We start from the raw sequence: 18,552 nt of genomic DNA on the forward strand, positions 1-18,552 counted from the left end.
GCTGTGGGAACATAGGGCTGTGGGAACATAGGGCTGTGGGAACATAGGGCTGTGGGACCATTTAGCTGTGGGACCATTGGGCTGACCCTGTTGGATTAAGATCTGGTGACTTTGGAGGCTATTTGAGAACAGTGAACTTATTGTTGAAGAAACCAGTTTGAGGTGATTTGAGCTTTATGACGTGGTGCGTTATCCTGCAGGAAGTAGCCATTGGAAGATGGGTACATGGTCATAAAGAGATGGACACAGTCAGCAACAATACTCAGGCAGGCTGTGGCGTTTAAACAATGCTCAATAGTTATTAAGGGGTCCTAACACATTATCACTCCCAAGAGCCTGAAGCGTTTATACAAACGTGGATCCATGCTTTCATGTTGCATTCTGACCTGACCATCGTAATGAGACTAAGCAACTTCTTTTCCAATCTTCTGTTGTCTAATTTGGAGAGCTTGTGCCAATTGTAGCCTCAGTTTCCTGTTCTTAGACAGGAGTAGCATGGGTGGCATCTTTTGCGGCTGTAGCCCATCAGCTTTTTAGTTTAACATCTTGTGTGTTCAAAGATGCTCTTCTGAAAACCTCAGTTATAACGAGAAATTACGCCAGATGTCCCCCTTTTCGGCCGGATGTCCGTCCCCTTCCTCTGTCTCTGTGTTGTTGTCTAACCTCTGGTGGATTAGTGAGGACTATGGTTAACTGCTCCTCAGATCTCTGCAGGGTAAATCCAGACAGCTAGCTAGACTATCTGTCCAATCTGAGTTTTCTGTTGCACGACTAAAACTACTTTTGAACGTCCACACGTTCCACCAAAACCAGCTCCTTCCTGTGACTATTTAGCAGAGTCACCGTGGCTCCGTCCGGAGCTTAGCCCCGCCCACGATGATTGTGATTGGTTAAAAGAAATGCCAATAAACCAGAGCACCTTTTTCTGTTGTGTGGACTAGTCAGACCTTCCTTTGCAGTGCTGTGGACGAAAGTCTGGCGATGCAAGGCTGTTTCTTTCAGCTCGAAGAAGCCTGGCCATTCTCCTCTGACCTCTGCCATCAACAAGTCCTTTTTGTCCAGAGAAACTGCCACTTACTGGATATTTTACTTTACAACATAGATATGGTTGTAAATGAAAATCTCAGGAGATCAGCAGTTTTTGAAATACTTAAACCAGACCATCTGGCACATAGCTACTTAAATCACCTTTATTTCCCATTCAGATGCTGGCTTTAAACTTCAGAAGATCATCTTGACCACGTCTGCATGCTGAAAAGCATTGAGTTGCTGCTCTATGATTGGCTGATTAGATGTTGCGTTAACGAGCAATTTGAATTTTGGCTCCTAACGATCACAAAAACAATGTAATCCACAAATACTATTATTATGCACATTACGTTTTGCAAGTAAACTCTTACTTTGTCTTGGGTTCTAAATGACAAAAAAAGTCCAAAGGGAAAAGTATTAAGGGGAAATATATATTTTTTTCAAAAATAAAATGTATATATATCCATCCATCCATCCATCCATCTTCGTCCGCTTATCCGGTATCGGGTCGCGGGGGGAGCAGCTCCAGCAGGGGACCCCAAACTTCCCTTTCCCGAGCCACATTAACCAGCTCCGACTGGGGGATCCCGAGGCGTTCCCAGGCCAGGTTGGAGATATAAAAAATGTATATATAGATATATATATATTATATATATATATATGGCTCTTTGTAGCTTTGCTTATTTAAAGCTAATGTACTTGCACTTACTACTTGTTGTCTGGAGTTTGAACCTCCAGGGTTGAAAGCACTTAATTGGAAGTCTCTTTGGATAAAAGCGTCAGCTAAATGACATGTAATGTAATTATTTAATGTAATGTAATGTTTCACTGTTTTTTAAGTTCAATAAATGCAACATCTTTCCAAAAGTCAATAAGTAATCGTGTTAAATAATCGTGATTTTAAATATTGAACAACATTAATTGTGATTATGACTTTTTCCATAACTGAGCAGCCCTAGTTGAACAGGTGTACCTGATAAAGTGGTCGGTGAGTGTATATACAGTATGTAAAGTAAAAAAAATACTTTGGATGCAGAGTAGCTCCTTTCAGAGTTTCAGGATTGCAGCAGGTTGAGATGGAGCCAACTTTTTGTTGCTGACTATTGGGTAGTTTAATCTCTGACATTTTATCCTATTTCATAAACTCATTCAACATATATTCATGGCACCCTACAGAAAATGTTTTGCAGCATTGCACCCAGCATCATCCAGCAGGGGCTGCTGAAGTGTGTGAGTTACACACAACAGCAGCATTTGAATCCACAGCTGTAATCCAGTTGATGTTTCAGCTCCTGGTAAGCCTACAAACCACAAAGTGCCACATGTAAGTTCAATTTTTTATTTTATTTTTTAGAACAATCATCCTCTTAGCCAAGGTGCAGTCGAAAGAGATGTGATTTTAGCCTGCGGCGGAAGATAATAATAACAATAACTTATACTTTATAAATCCTGCAAGGGAAACTACAATGTTTTCAACCTAACATGCTCAGACACGTCAGAGTGAGGGGGCTGCAGCTATCGATGGATAGGCGCCCCGAGCAGTTGGGGGTTCGTGCCTTGCTCAAGAGCACCTTGGCAGTGCCCAGGAGGTGAACTGGCACCTCTCAAGCCAGTCCACCACCATACTTTGTGTGAATGTCCCCATTGTGGGATTAATAAAGGATTTTGAATCTTGAATCTTTGGTCCGAATGGGGACTTGAACTCAACTCTCTACAGACTGAGCTACTGCCACACAAGACGTGTAGACTTCTAGACATAGGTGTAGATTTCGGTGGGGATGCAGGGGATGTGTGCCCACCCCCCAATATTTAGAAGAGGTAGATTTGGGTGTTTGGTGTTTAAAGCCCCCAACGTCGTCTTCCAGGCAGCGCTGCATGGAAGGCACTAGGGTTAGACAAAGAATTTCTAATAAGGGAAGAAGGTCCCCTCTCTCGTTACTTCCTGCTTCTGACCTGGTTGCAGTTCCACCAGAGTTCCATATAGGGGGCGCTCACAGGCCAGTGCAGAATGAATGGGCCTCTATGGAGCTATACCCCTCAACATCCACTTTTCTCAGGATATCATTTTTTGTCTAGTAATCTGAATGTTGCATTTGAAAGGGGAGGCTAAGAAAATACACTCTGCTGGGTGTTAGATTATTTTAAAGTGGCTTTTTTGTTCTAAAAAGCCTTTTAAAATGTCAATGACGTCATACACATATACGGCCAGAGATACTGCTTTACGGCAAGCTCTGAGTCACTTCCTTTGTTCTCTCGAGGCATCGACAACACAGCTGACAGGTTAGACTCTCCCTGTTAATACAACCCAGCTGACAGGTTAGTCTCTCCCTGTTAATACAACACAGCTGACAGGTTAGACTCCCTGTTAATACAACACAGCTGACAGGTTAGACTCTCCCTGTTAATACAACACAGCTGACAGGTTAGACTCTCCCTGTTAATACAACACAGCTGACAGGTTAGACTCTCCCTGTTAATACAACACAGCTGACAGGTTAGACTCTCCCTGTTAATACAACCCAGCTGACAGGTATATCCACTTATCTGGGGTCGGGTCGCGGGGGGAGCAGCTCCAGCAGGGGACCCCAAACTTCCCTTTCCCGAGCCACATTAACCAGCTCCGACTGTGGGATTCCGAGGCGTTCCCAAGCCAGGTTGGAGATATAATCCCTCCACCTAGTCCTGGGTCTTCCCCGAGACCTCCTCCCAGCTGGATGTCCCTCCATCTAGTCCTGGGTTTTCCCCGAGGCCTCCTCCCAGCTGGACGTCCCTCCACCTAGTCCTGGGTCTTCCCCGAGGCCTCCTCCCAGCTGGATGTCCCTCCATCTAGTCCTGGGTTTTCCCCGAGGCCTCCTCCCAGCTGGACGTCCGTCCACCTAGTCCTGGGTCTTCCCCGAGGCCTCCTCCCAGCTGGACGTCCCTCCACCTAGTCCTGGGTCTTCCCCGGGGCCTCCTCCCAGCTGGACGTCCCTCCACCTAGTCCTGGGTCTCCCCCGAGGCCTCCTCCCAGCTGGACGTCCCTCCACCTAGTCCTGGGTCTTCCCCGAGGCCTCCTCCGAGCTGGACGTCCCTCCACCTAGTTCTGGGTCTTCCCCGGGGCCTCCTCCCAGCTGGACGTCCCTCCACCTAGTCCTGGGTCTCCCCCGGGGCCTCCTCCCAGCTGGACGTGCCTGGAACACCTCCCTAGGGAGGCGCCCAGGGGGCATCCTTACCAGATGCCCGAACCACCTCAACTGGCTCCTTTCGATGCAAAGGAGCAGCGGCTCTACTCCGAGCTCCTCACGGATAACTGAGCAGACCTTGAATGTAACAGACCTTCATTAATATCAAAAAGTTACGCACTAAAGCTTTAAAGAACACAACAGGGGTGTCGAGAGAAAAGAAGAAAAAAAAAAGATGTGTTTTGTGCAGAAAAAGCAAAAACTGTTGCATAAACATTCACCAGAATGCAGGAAATTAAGTATTTGATGCTCATGTTATATAACATGCGTACGTTATAATGTGTCACCCCCCAATGTTGAAACAAAACCTACACCATTGCTTCCAGCTGATGTCAGTGGGGAGCTGGTTTCACCATTTAGGAGCCAGGACAGCAAACAGTCGGGATTTCGTTGAGTGACTAGGTGTCCCTAGCAGTGAAGGAGCAGCAAGTCGATTGGCCGATGCAGAGCGGTCTCTTTATGGATGGATGTGCTCTTCTGTATCCAAAGAGGCCAAAGGTTACAGAGGTCTGATGACCCAGAAAGTCATTACTGTGAATTGATTTTCTTGCAGGAGTGTGAGTGTGTGTGTGTAAACTCACGGGAGGGCCATGTGTAACTCCAAGTGCTGTTTCCTTTGTATTTGGGCCAAGAAGAATCTGGAGCAAAGACTCAAACTGACAACAAACCACAACGGGATCTACTCTACACAGCTGGTGTGTGTATTTTCTGTGTGTGCGTACTGTATGTGCAATATGTGTGTTGGTGTGTGGAGTGTGGTAGTTGCAGCAGTAGTGGTATATGAGTGAGTGAGATTGACATTAACTGTTAAAGTGTGAAGATGTAACTTTGAGGGACAGGGACAGTTCTTTAAATAATGTATTATCGCCATCTCCTGGTACAAAGTCAAGCCCACTTTTTACTGTACAAGGATTACTGTGTTTTTTTGAGACTTATTAAAGAGAAAATCAGCAACAGAGGACACCTGCTGCAACTGGGCGTACTCCTCAGTATCTGTTGAACAGCGTAAACAATCACAGTGCAATGTCTCACTGACAGCCTCAGTACATTTAATTCTGTTTTTGAAGCCTTTATATTACATGCAAGGCTCTGAATATGCACGGTTTCCCCTAGAAAAGTATTAAGCCAGTGGCAAGTGTCTTTTTTTCACGAAGGCATGTCTGGGGCCAGTCACAGACTGATGGCAGTATTAATGTAGAGCCCAATAGTTTCTGTGATAAGCTATAAGACAGATTCCAAAGGGCCCTAGATTAAGTCAGAGCTAAAAGCTAACAGGACATTTGAAAATATGACTGCGTCTTAGTTTCCAACTGTTTTAAAAACGCCCTAAAATACATTAAAAAATACTTCCCCACCCCTCCTCCACGCAGTCGCTAGTTGCTTGAATTGGCTTTGTAGCATGCGGCCAGCGCACGGACCCTTTTTTCCGCCGTCAAACTAGCAAAAGTGGATTTGGACACGCCCTAAACGCACCTGCCCCAGGCGCTTCACGCCATGCGCTTAGATCGTTAAAATAGGGCTAGCAGCTGACCTGATGACAGCAGCTAGCAGCTAGCAGCTGACCTGATGACAGCAGCTAGCAGCTAGCAGCTGACCTGATGACAGCAGCTAGCAGCTAGCAGCTGACCTGATAACAGCAGCTAGCAGCTAGCAGCTAGCAGCTGACCTGATGACAGAAGCTAGCAGCTAGCAGCTAGCAGCTAGCAGCTAGCAGCTGACCTGATAACAGCAGCTAGCAGCTAGCAGCTAGCAGCTGACCTGATGACAGAAGCTAGCAGCTAGCAGCTAGCAGCTGACCTGATGACAGCAGCTAGCAGCTAGCAGCTAGCAGCTGACCTGATAACAGCAGCTAGCAGCTAGCAGCTAGCAGCTGACCTGATGACAGCAAGGGTCCCAGGTTAAGAGGTCCCGGAGGTTTGGCCTACTAAGTAGCCTGCCTACAATTTTAAGCGAGTACAAAAATATGTAGTTTTTATACAGACTTTTGTATACATTATATATTCTAGTGTATTATCATAATTTGTTTAACATGTGCAAATATTTTTTTTTCACCTCAACCTCAAACCAGATAAAGACTTGCGCCCGCCCTGTGATCTTTGCCGCCCCCCTGAGGGGTCCCCCAGGTTGGGAACCACTGAGTTACGGGACGCCTGGAACACAGCCTTAATACACAAGCAGTGCTTGAAGTGGGCCGGTACTCACCGGTACGCAGTACCAGCACTTCTACATTTTACTCTTAAGCGTACCTGCACTTTTTCTTGCGTATCGCTACTTCTCGCATGTAGCTGGCGGTACTCTACCACTGACAGAGAAAGCGTCAGTGTCAGAGAGATTGACCCTAACGTTACATAAACTACACCAGTGATTTTCAACCACTGTGTCGTGAGAGATCGTCCTGTGTGTAATTGATCCAGTAACATTTTCATTTTCATTGCGTTGTTGCTCATCTGTGCCTGAAATATGATGACTGGCAGAGAAATGAAATACTGTTCTGTGTCAGTAGGTGGCAGTATAGTGCAATAATGACCTTGTTGTTTTAAGACAATAGAAATACTGCCACCTTTCGCACGTATCGTGGGATGTAAGCAGCAGGGCCGAGATCATCGACGTAAGCCTGCAACAGTGATGGATACATTTTTAAAAAAGGAAAAATGATCTTATTAGAGGCTATAATGTGTCATTTTGTAACATTTTTGGTTGGTGGTGTGCCGCAGGATTTTTGTAATGTAAAAAATGTGCTGTGGCTCAAAAAAGGTTGAAAAACACTGAACTACACTACCCAGAGGGCACTACGTGACTTACCTCAGTTCGGAAAAGCTGTCTGATGCCTGCGGCCTGACCGTAACAAATCTGCTGAAAACCTAGAAACTAAAAAGAAGTGTGTCGAGTTTGTAAGTCGTTATGTTAGCCTGGCTTCAGAAAGGTACTATAAGAACGCGTGTGCAGAGCCAGACACGTCAACAGAGGTCCAAGTCCAAGAAACATCAGGTACGATTCATGACAAACTAACGTTAACGATGTGAGCAGAACAGCTAGCGTTAATGAGGAGTCTGCAGCTACCAACCTTAATGTCACCTTAGTCAATGACACCGACGTCAACAATAACGTAAATACATTTTTATTTACTTTTTATTAGTTTTCTTTAAAGTGCCAAATTCTTTAATCTAGGCACCAAACATACAACGTAACGTAACATAACATGACAAGGGGGGGGGGGTTTGTGCATTAAATAAAACGGCATTTAACATAAGCACAAAGATGCTGCTCGAAAATAGGGAAAAAACATTTCTTATTAAGAGGATTTGACCTTATTTTTGCGATCTATATGAAGTCAGGTCTTACAGTTGACACATAGCTAAGCAATTTTGACCAGTTCTCTTCAAAAATATGTAGTTTGAATGTAATTCTCTCCATAACATATAAATACGGTGGCCCTGAAGTGCAAATCACAACAGCAAAAAAAAACGCAACAGCAAATCATAAAACATAACGGCAAATAGGAAAACACGACAGAAAATAGGAAAACACGACAGCATTAACTTCTACCGTAAAGGTAGGGCCTATCTAGCAGAGGACGGAGCCTCCTGATTGGACAGACGGACTGTCTGTCTTTTATCAATCAGGAGGCTCCGTCCTCTGCTAGATAGGCCCTACCTTTACGGTAGAAGTTATGCCGTTGTGTTTTCCTGTTTGTTGTCGTGTTTTCCTGTTTGTTGTCGTGTTTTCCTATTTGCTGTCGTGTTTTCCTATTTGTTGTCGTGTTTTCGTGTTTGCTGTCTTGTTTTCATATTTGTTGTCGTGTTTTCCTATTTGCTGTCGTGTTTTCCTATTTGTTGTCGTGTTTTCCTATTTGCTGTCGTGTTTTCATATTTGTTGTCGTGTTTTCCTATTTGTTGTCGTGTTTTCCTATTTGCTGTCGTGTTTTCCTATTTGTTGTCGTGTTTTCCTATTTGCTGTCGTGTTTTCCTATTTGTTTTCGTGTTTTCCTATTTGTTGTCGTGTTTTTCCTATTTGTTGTCGTGTTTTCCTATTTGCTGTCGTGTTTTCCTATTTGTTGTCGTGTTTTCGTGTTTTCATGTTTGCTGTCGTGTTTTCCTATTTGTTGTCGTGTTTTCCTATTTGTTGTCGTGTTTTCCTATTTGCTGTCGTGTTTTCGTGTTTTCATGTTTGCTGTCTTGTTTTCATATTTGCTGTCGTGTTTTCATATTTGCTGTCGTGTTTTCCTATTTGCTGTCGTGTTTTCGTGTTTTCATATTTGCTGTCTTGTTTTCATGTTTGCTGTCTTGTTTTCATATTTGCTGTCGTGTTTTCCTATTTGTTGTCGTGTTTTCATATTTGCTGTCTTGTTTTCATATTTGTTGTCGTGTTTTCCTATTTGCTGTCGTGTTTTCATGTTTGCTGTCGTGTTTTCCTATTTGCTGTCGTGTTTTCCTATTTGTTGTCGTGTTTTCGTGTTTTCATGTTTGCTGTCTTGTTTTCATATTTGCTGTCGTGTTTTCCTATTTGCTGTCGTGTTTTCATGTTTGCTGTCGTGTTTTCATATTTGTTGTCGTGTTTTCATGTTTGCTGTCGTGTTTTCCTATTTGCTGTCGTGTTTTCCTATTTGCTGTCGTGTTTTCCTGTTTGCTGTCGTGTTTTCCTATTTGCTGTCGTGTTTTCATGTTTGCTGTCGTGTTTTCCTATTTGCTGTCGTGTTTTCCTATTTGTTGTTGTGTCTTCCTATTTGCTGTCGTGTTTTCCTATTTGCTGTCGTGTTTTCCTGTTTGCTGTCGTGTTTTCCTATTTGCTGTCGTGATTTGCACTTCAGGGCCACCGTATAGATATTATAAATGATATCAATCCACTCATTTATTGTTGGTTTGTCTTTCTTGAGCCATTTTCTGGACAAAGCCTTTTTACACCCAATTAACAACACACTCAAAAGGTATTTGTCCTGCTTTGCATATTCAAGACCATCCAGATCACACAGGTACATGACATGAAATCTAGAAACATTTTCCTTTTAAAAACAGCCTCCAGAGCCCCAAGAGCCTCTCTCCAAAATGGAGCCACTGAGGGGCAGCTCCAAAAAATATGAAAATGATTTGCTAAAGTATTCCCACAGGACCTCCAACAGGCAGTCTGATTTGGATAGTACCGTATTTTCCGGACTATAAGTCGCATTTATTTAGAAATTTATTTCACAAAATCCAAGACCAAGAACAGACATTTAATCTGGAAAGGCAAGTTATTAAACTCCCCAACAGCCCCCAGAACAAGGGGCTGAATACGGTAGGTGTCCTCTACGTTAACGTAACACATTAACAGTTATTAAACTACCCAACAGCCCCCAGAACAAGGGGCTGAATACGGTAGGTGTCCTCTACGTTAACGTAACACATTAACAGTTATTAAACTACTCCAACAGCCCCCCAGAACAAGGGGCTGAATACGGTAGAGTGTCCTCTATGTTAACGTAACACATTAACAGTTATTAAACTACCCAACAGCCCCCCAGAACAAGGGGCTGAATACGGTAGAGTGTCTCTATGTTAACGTAACACATAACAGTTATTAAACTACCCAACAGCCCCCAGAACAAGGGGCTGAATACGGTAGGTGTCCTCTACGTTAACGTAACACATTAACAGTTATTAAACTACCCAACAGCCCCCAGAACAAGGGGCTGAATACGGTAGGTGTCCTCTATGTTAACGTAACACATTAACAGTTATTAAACTACCCAACAGCCCCCAGAACAAGGGGCTGAATACGGTAGGTGTCCTCTATGTTAACGTAACACATTAACAGTTATTAAACTACCTACCTACTACATGCACTACTTGTGACGTCACAAGCCGTGCAGATGTTGACCAGCTGACCAGGAGACTGAAGACAGGACACATTCAGAAACCGTATCTCACTCAGAACAGCATGGAGGGTTGTTTTCAAAGTGTGTATGCGTGTGGAAGCACCAGAGACACAAAATAACTCCCCAAATCCCAGAAAAAGCGATTTTTTTCATAATATGGGCACTTTAAGGTTTTGAAGAGCTAAGTATAGTTTGGATATTGTCTTTTGGAGGGGGGCATTCTCGTAGGCTCTTTGAAAAATGTTAAAAATGTCATCCCTCCCTGAATTTCTTGCTCGTAAAATCCCTGATTTGCAAATATCTAAAGTGGTCCTGGTTCTGCAGCCCAACTGTTTCTTTCAGGTCCTGGAAACTCTGATCTAAGATTGTGAAATATGCTGTAAGACCATTTTCTGTCCACGTTTTGAACCTTGTGTCATAGTTATTTGGTACAAAATCTGAATCATATGCAAACCATTTAAACCTTTCAGTTTCTCTCCTCAATTGATACTCTTTGAGTATTTCACTCCATGCTGTCAAAGATGTACAAACGGGGGGGTGATCAGACTTTTGCAGTCGCTGCCCCGAGACTCTGGAACAAGTTACCTCCTGATAATCAGACGACTACAGCTGGAGCACTTTTTAGGTCTAAACTCAAAACTTATCAGTTTAAAAAGGCTTTTAATACGTAGTAGTGGTGTGACAACTATATATATATATATATATATATATATATATATATATATATATATATATATATATATGTGTGTGTGTTTTAGTCTTGGTTTCTGATGTGACGCACTTTGGATACCTTTTCGTTACTGTAAAGTGTGATATAAATACATGTTGATTGATTGATTGAAAGAGCTGTCAAGAGAATCACACACACACACACACACACACACACACACACACACACACACACACACACATGACTTGTTTAAATAAATACATACATTGTTGTTGTACCAGCAATATCTCCACATTTTGTTTTTTACTGTAGAAATCTCAAATGTCATAATGATTTGCCAATGCCTTTTTTTCCGCTTCAAGCACTGTACACAAGGTAACGAGGTTAAAACAAGGGACAGGTGACACAAGGGCTCAGGAACAGGTGAAACACATCAGGGTAGGAGTAAAACAAGACATGACAGGGGAGAAAACAGACTACGAAATAAAACAGGAAACTGAAGCATAAACATACACAAGGATGAAAACAAGGTAACACACAACAGAGAACCCAAGAGACAAACAACAAGGAACTGGGAGATACATCAACACAATAAACAGAAAAAACTACAACAGAAACTCACAATCGTGACAGTTGTATAATATTCTTTTCAAACTCTCTGCAAGAAAGTGCACAAATGCATTTCCAAAAATATTCTTTATACTGTATATCTTTACTGAGAAGTCTTTCGTTTTCTAAAAGGGCATTGAGGGTCAATGATCTCACTGAAAAAGTAAGTGATTGTGTGAGCTTTTTGCATCTCTTTCAGGGAAACATGGCATTACAATTAGAAAGCAGGGCTGTGGTGTGGCGGGCTGAACATTAGCGGCCAGTATCCTATAAACACCCTCGGTTTCAGAGCTCTGCTACGAAAAGGGCCTGCGGCTTCACACCTCTTCATTTGCAATATGTATGCACACAGACATATGCCCTATGCACGGGTGTTTTGGGTGGGGTCGTGTTATGTGGCAGGATTCACACGTCCATATCATGAAAGAAACATCACAAGCTTGCCACAGACCTCTGCACTTTGAAAAACTGATATCTTTAAACATGAGCAACATTACAACCACATTATGTTGTTTCCTATAACTGGTTTATGCTTAACAATCTGCAGCTACTATATGTAAGGATTTTGGACAGGGAAGTTAGTTAAAAAATGGTTTAAAGGTGAGGTTTATTGAATTAAGAAATGTCTTTTTTTTAATATTTAGAACAATAGGCTCAAAGGGTCAAACTATTCTTAATCGTCACATACACACAGTACAGTGTAGTGAAATTATATTACTGCATTTAACCCATCCTAAGTATTAGGAGCAGTGGACAGCTATACATACAGCATCCGGGGAGCAACTCGGGGTTCAGTGTCTTGCTCAAGGACACTTTGACATGTGGCCGGAAGAAGCCTGGGATTGATCTGCCAACAGCTCTACCCCCGAGCCACAGCCAACATACAACATGAACATGAATGAGATAATAAGACAATATATCCTCTGCCGTGATGATGTTGCATCCTTTCATCGGCAACCAAACAGAGGGAACATTTGTATTTTGTCAATTGACCATTGACACTTGTTTTGGTGGAACATGTGGACGTTCAAAAGTAGTTTTAGTCGTGCAACAGAAAACTCAGATTGGACAGATAGTCTAGCTAGCTGTCTGGATAGGTTGTCCATGTCTGATTGGAGACAACGCCAACAAAAGACAGAGGAAGGGGACGGACATCTGGTCGAGAAGAGGGCCAGAGCAATCCCGGAAGTGGAACATCGTGGATATACAGTAGGCTTGTGGTAATACATGTAGGCTCTTTCTCTCTCACTCTCTCTCTCTCTCTTACCACCACCAATTCTGCAGACGTAGGCAGTGGCTGTCTTGGGTACCATGTCACTTTGAGGTTCTCACACCCTCTTACCTCTCTATAACCCTGAATCATGATGCAAACCTCAGAGAGTTGGCTGCGTGTGTGGGAGTGGGAATGCCCATCGGTTGACTGAATTTAAGAAGGTGTCGTCATCAATATCATGTGTGTTGATAGTTTAGTTTAGCAAGCATGGAACATATTTATGCAAATGATTTATCTTCACAGACACTGCTGGGGGAGTGCTACATCTGAACACAAAATGCTTTTTCTCAGTAACCTCTTAGATTCAAAGATTTAATCTGAATCTGTGAAGTTTTCAATCTGATAGCGATTGATTGAAAAGAGTAGGATGATGTGATAAGCTGTGAAAGAAGAAATACCTCAGCTGCATAATACTTGTTTCCTGTTCAGTGGGAGGAACACTTAACAGTGTTGTGGCTCACTCTTGAACATGACCCTGTGATATAGTGTGATATTGAGAGTAGGTAGAGTCCACATTTCCCACGGTGGCCATAAATATAAATGTTGTTGTTTATACATCATGTACTGCAAAGCAATTCCTCTTTTTTCTGTTATTACCGCCTCTCAAAAACTATATTTTATTTCCTTTTGTGAAGTCTAATTTTGAGTAAATTCTGACTCAATACATTTAGCACATTTAGCATTACAATCTCACTAAGCTATCAGACATTTTTTCGTCTCCTTTCCCTCCCCTAACAAGGAAAAGAAAGTCCTGCACTGTGCGTAACCTTAGTGTGAAGGTTATGCACGGTGCAGGACTTTCTTTTCCTTTTCATAGAGCCTCTATGCCAACCAAAGTGAAAGAAAGTTGAAAAGTTGTGAGGAAATGAGTGGGTGGGGGCAAACTACTGCGATATGAGAAGCTGTTGTCCGTGGAAAAGTGGCACAGCACTTCCTTAGTCGTGTCCTCTGAGTGAAACCTCTATCACCACAGCAGAGACACAGATATGCAAAACACAAAGACTGAGACTGCGGCCTGAAATGAGGCTGCCTGACAATCTGATGCTTCTCTTTCTGTCATCATTAACGACAATTCATTTGATCTAAATGATGTAATTTATGTAAAGTACTTCACGTAAACACGTAAACACCCACACTGTTTTTTTAATGCGTGGCAAATTAAAAAAGTACATGAATGGGTACAATTTCAGCCTTTGTTGGTAACTTGGCATCGACAATATATCTGATTTGACAAAAATCACTTCTAACTAAATCATTATCTGTTCATTTTTCTCTTCAATCTCCACTGATTGTGTGTGTGTGTGTGTGTGTGTGTGTCAATACTGCAAGAGCTTTGTTGTTGCCTAAGCCGTACAATGGCAGGAAAACCCTAATATCTATTTAAAGTTCACTACCATTAGCTTCCTTTTGCCACCCTAAGATATTAGTCATGACAGGCCCCCCCAAAACCACAGACTGAGAGTCTGACTTTAATGTGTAACACTGGCCTCTTTAAATTCAGTTCAATTGTATTCATGGTATCTCATCATCAAGTTATCTCAAGACTCAAGACTTTACAGATTCTACAGAGTAGGTCTAGCCCATGCTATAATTTACAAAGACCCAACAGTTCCAATAATTCCCCCGAGAGCAAGCATTTGGTGCGACAGTGGTGAGGAAAAACTTCCCCTTAGGGAGAAACCTGGGACAGACCCAGGCTCTTGGTAGGCGGTGTCTGACGGTGCCGGTTGGGGGGGTGACGAACAGCGGCAATAATAGTCACAATAAAGATAATGGAACTATGTCTAGAAATAGTAGTTGTAGTATTTCATGGCGTAGCAGGGCGTTACAGGGTGTAGCAGGGCACCGAGCAGGACCAGGGTGGCAGCTGCAACCATGCTTTAGGTGCCACACTAATCCAAGGAAAACTGCGAGGCGAAAAAACATAAGGACTCCTGGGAATAATCTCCCCAGAGCTAGGTTAGTAACAAGCATTTCTGGGGCACGAGTGCACACAGATAGAAAGAGAGAGGAGAGAGGAGCTCAGTGTGACAAAGGAAGTCCCCCGACAGTCTAAAACTATAACAGCATAACTAAGAACTGGTCCAAGGCAAACCTGAGCCAGCTCTATGAGGGCTGGTAGGTGAATCTGACGACTATGAAGAGAAGCAGAGAAGAGAAGGGGTGCCGTGTCTGCAGAAAATACACCCTCCCCCACTGGTCTAGGCAAACGCTGCAACTCTTCGCTTCCTAACTATAAGCTTTATCAAAGAGGAGAGTTTTAAGTTTACTCTTAAATGTGGGGACAGTGTCTGCCCCCCCCAAACCCAGACTGGGAGCTGGTTCCACAGGAGAGGAGCCTGATAGCTGAAGGCTCTGGCTCCTATTCTACTTTTAGAGACTCTAGGAACCACTAGTAGCTCTGAGTTCTGGGAGCGCAGTGCTCTAGTGGGACAATAAGGTACTAAGAGCTCTTCAAGATATGATTGTGCTTGACCATTTAGAGCTTTGCAGGTAGGAATTTACAGGAAGCCAATGCAAAGAAACTAATACAGGAGAAATATGATCTCTTTTCTTAGTTCTTGTCAGCACTCTCTCTACAGTATTCTGGATCGGCTGGAGAGTCTTAAGGGACTTATTTGAGCAATCTGATTGTAAGGAATTACAGTATTCCAGCCTTGAAGTAACAAATGCATGGACTAGTTTTTCTGCATCGTTTTGAGACAGGATGTGCCTAATTTTGGCCATGTTACATAGGTGAAAGAAATGCTGTTGTTGATATTTGATTTAAGTGGGCGTTTATATATATAAAGACAAACCCTTAACTTAACCCTTAAGAAAAATACTGTTTTGTTTCTTCTTTCAAAAGTTAGTCTTTACTTTAATGGGCCTCTTTAAAGAGATACGTATGTAAGACACCAGTTTACTGTTGTTTGGATTACTGATCAAAAGCAAAAGTGAAAAAAATGAACATGCTAGTATTTGTTTCATTTGTGTTCATACTTAAAATAAACCTTGCACCTAACCATATACCTAGTTAATATAGTTAGTGTTGGAAACAGTTGTGAAAAGAGATGACGTTTGGTGTAAGGTTGGATGGCAGATGACAGCTTTCCTCTACACTTACACACTATACATTTTTATAGGAGGATTTCCTAAATGTTATAATTTAAAACAAAAATGAAATATTGTAAATCCAAAGTAGCATTATTGATGTATTTATTCAACACATCGGGTAAGTCATATCGCACACACACCACATTCCTCCCATGCATAGTCTGTTAGTCAAGTTTGACTATGCATGGGAGGAATGTGGTACATGGTAAGGTAAGTGAACATCAGAAACAAAGCAATAGGAAAATGAACTTTCGACTAAAGATGTTCTCCCTTCTCCCCCTCCCCCTCCCCGAGTTTCACTTTCCTAGAAAGGCAGTTTTCTACCACCATCAGGGGAACAAGAAGCCCCTGAACCCCCCAAAACAAATGAGGCAGAAACCCACCGAACCCACCAGCCCGTCTCAGCTCCCTGAACTACTCTCGTCTGCTCTCCCTGACAGACCCTGGGAGAAGGTTGCATGCCCCCCACCACATCAACCACAGTGCTCTAACGTGCCTCTCTTCGTGCACATCAAGGCAATCTCAGCTCCATTTTTTTCACGCTGCTGAGACCTGGAGTCAAATAAGATGTTTGCAAAAATACAGCCAGATTGAGAAATGCTTTGGTTTCAGTTCATATGTGGCCTCTGATGATTTGATTTCAATCTGTGGTCAGATTCACATTACTTAACAGATATGTTATATGCAAAATATTTAAGATTTTAAGAATGAATGAATGATTCATTTTATTCAAAAATAAATGTACAAAACGTAAAATACAAGACACAAAGTATTTCACTTTAAGAAAAAGCAAGAATAAGCTAAATAAAATACGAAAGGAAAAGGAGTAGGTGTCAGGGTTGTGGGCTTGGACCCAAATGCAGGAAGACGAGGAGAGTGCAGCAGTTTCAAATAATAGTAATTTAATAAGAACACAAAGAGACTTACAAATGTAAGCAGGGCAGGTGAGCAGAACCAAAAACACAGGAACACGGAAAGAAACGAGGAAAAATCCAGGAGAACAAAAAGCACAAAGGACTGACGACAAGTAACGAAAGCCAAATGACAATCCACCAACAACAGACACAGAAAGCACAAGGACTAAATACACAGGGTAATGAAGAAACAAGGGACAGGTGACACTAGGGCTGGGGAACAGGTGAAACACATCAGACAATCACAAGGGCTAAATACACAGGTAATGAGGAAACAAGGGACAGGTGACACTAGGGCTGGGGAACAGGTGAAACACATCAGACAATCACAAGGGCTAAATACACAGGATAATGAGGAAACAAGGGACAGGTGACACTAGGGCTGGGGAACAGGTGAAACACATCAGACAATCACAAGGACTAAATACACAGGATAATGAGGAAACAAGGGACATGTGACACTAGGGCTGGGGAACAGGTGAAACACATCAGACAATCACAAGGACTAAATACACAGGGTAATGAGGAAACAAGGGACATGTGACACTAGGGCTGGGGAACAGGTGAAACACATCAGACAATCACAAGGACTAAATACACAGGGTAATGAGGAAACAAGGGACAGGTGACACTAGGGCTGGGGAACAGGTGAAACACATCAGACAATCACAAGGACTAAATACACAGGGTAATGAGGAAACAAGGGACAGGTGACACTAGGGCTGGGGAACAGGTGAAACACATCAGACAATCACAAGGACTAAATACACAGGGTAATGAGGAAACAAGGGACAGGTGACACTAGGGCTGGGGAACAGGTGAAACACATCAGACAATCACAAGGGCGGGAAAACCAAAAGACAGGAAGTAAATTGGCGAAAAGGAGAAAAGACAGACTTCAAATTAAAACAGGAAATGGGAAAACCAACAGAAAACATGAAACCAACTAAACAAAGAAACTTGACACAGGGACTAGACGTGACAGTAGGAAGAAGCTATACCCTTTTTGAAATGTCCATACCCTTATCAAAGTCTTTTCAATCTATTGTTTTTCAATAAACAACCATACAACCCTATAACCCAAAAACATCATCACAATTCAAGAAACATTTGCAGATCAATTAAGCGATCAAGTTCCAATTCCATAATTTTCTTAATTAAATGATTTCTTCATGTACCATCCTTAAGCTACAGTCCATCAGGTATATTCATCAAGCACAATTAGCTTTTAAATAGATCAGAGCAAAACTGAAACAAGTTAATATAACATTGTGGAAGCCTTTATTGTCACTATATTACAGTGAAAACCACGAAATTGCGAGTACTTACAAGAAAATGTATATTGCATACATCCATATATAGCATGCAAACAATTACTATATACTACTATAATTATTCAATCTGTTTTCATGAGTAAAAAAATGAAAGAAATTCTTGATTGCTTTGACCTGCTTAAAGAAACTGGGATCCACTCAGTTTTCACCATCACTGTCTCAGCAGAGCAGAAGACACCTTTTGCAAATGTGTTAACCCTTTCTCATTGGACTGACACATCCCCCCCAGTCTGCAGGGTTAGGCCATGTGGCCCCATCGCCAAGACAGAAGAGACTGAGTATCAATAGTAGCTATTTCTTATTACTCTACAGTAATAGATGTTTATACTTTACTGTAATATATTTTATTTTGGTTTGGTGTACATATATTTTGTGTAATATTTACAGTATTTCAGTTTTCAGCCACAGTTTGAAAATAATAATCAATGGAATGAATAAAATGTGCATCAAAGCATTTCTGATTCTGGATCCTTCTTTGCAAGAAGGTAAATATGTCAACAGATGTCTCTGGTATGAAAGCTACGTCAGTAATAGACGACAGAGACAAGCAGTGGG

This window comes from Sander vitreus, chromosome 15 (genome assembly GCF_031162955.1).
Source record: "Sander vitreus isolate 19-12246 chromosome 15, sanVit1, whole genome shotgun sequence".
Classification (NCBI taxonomy): Eukaryota; Metazoa; Chordata; class Actinopteri; order Perciformes; family Percidae; genus Sander; species Sander vitreus.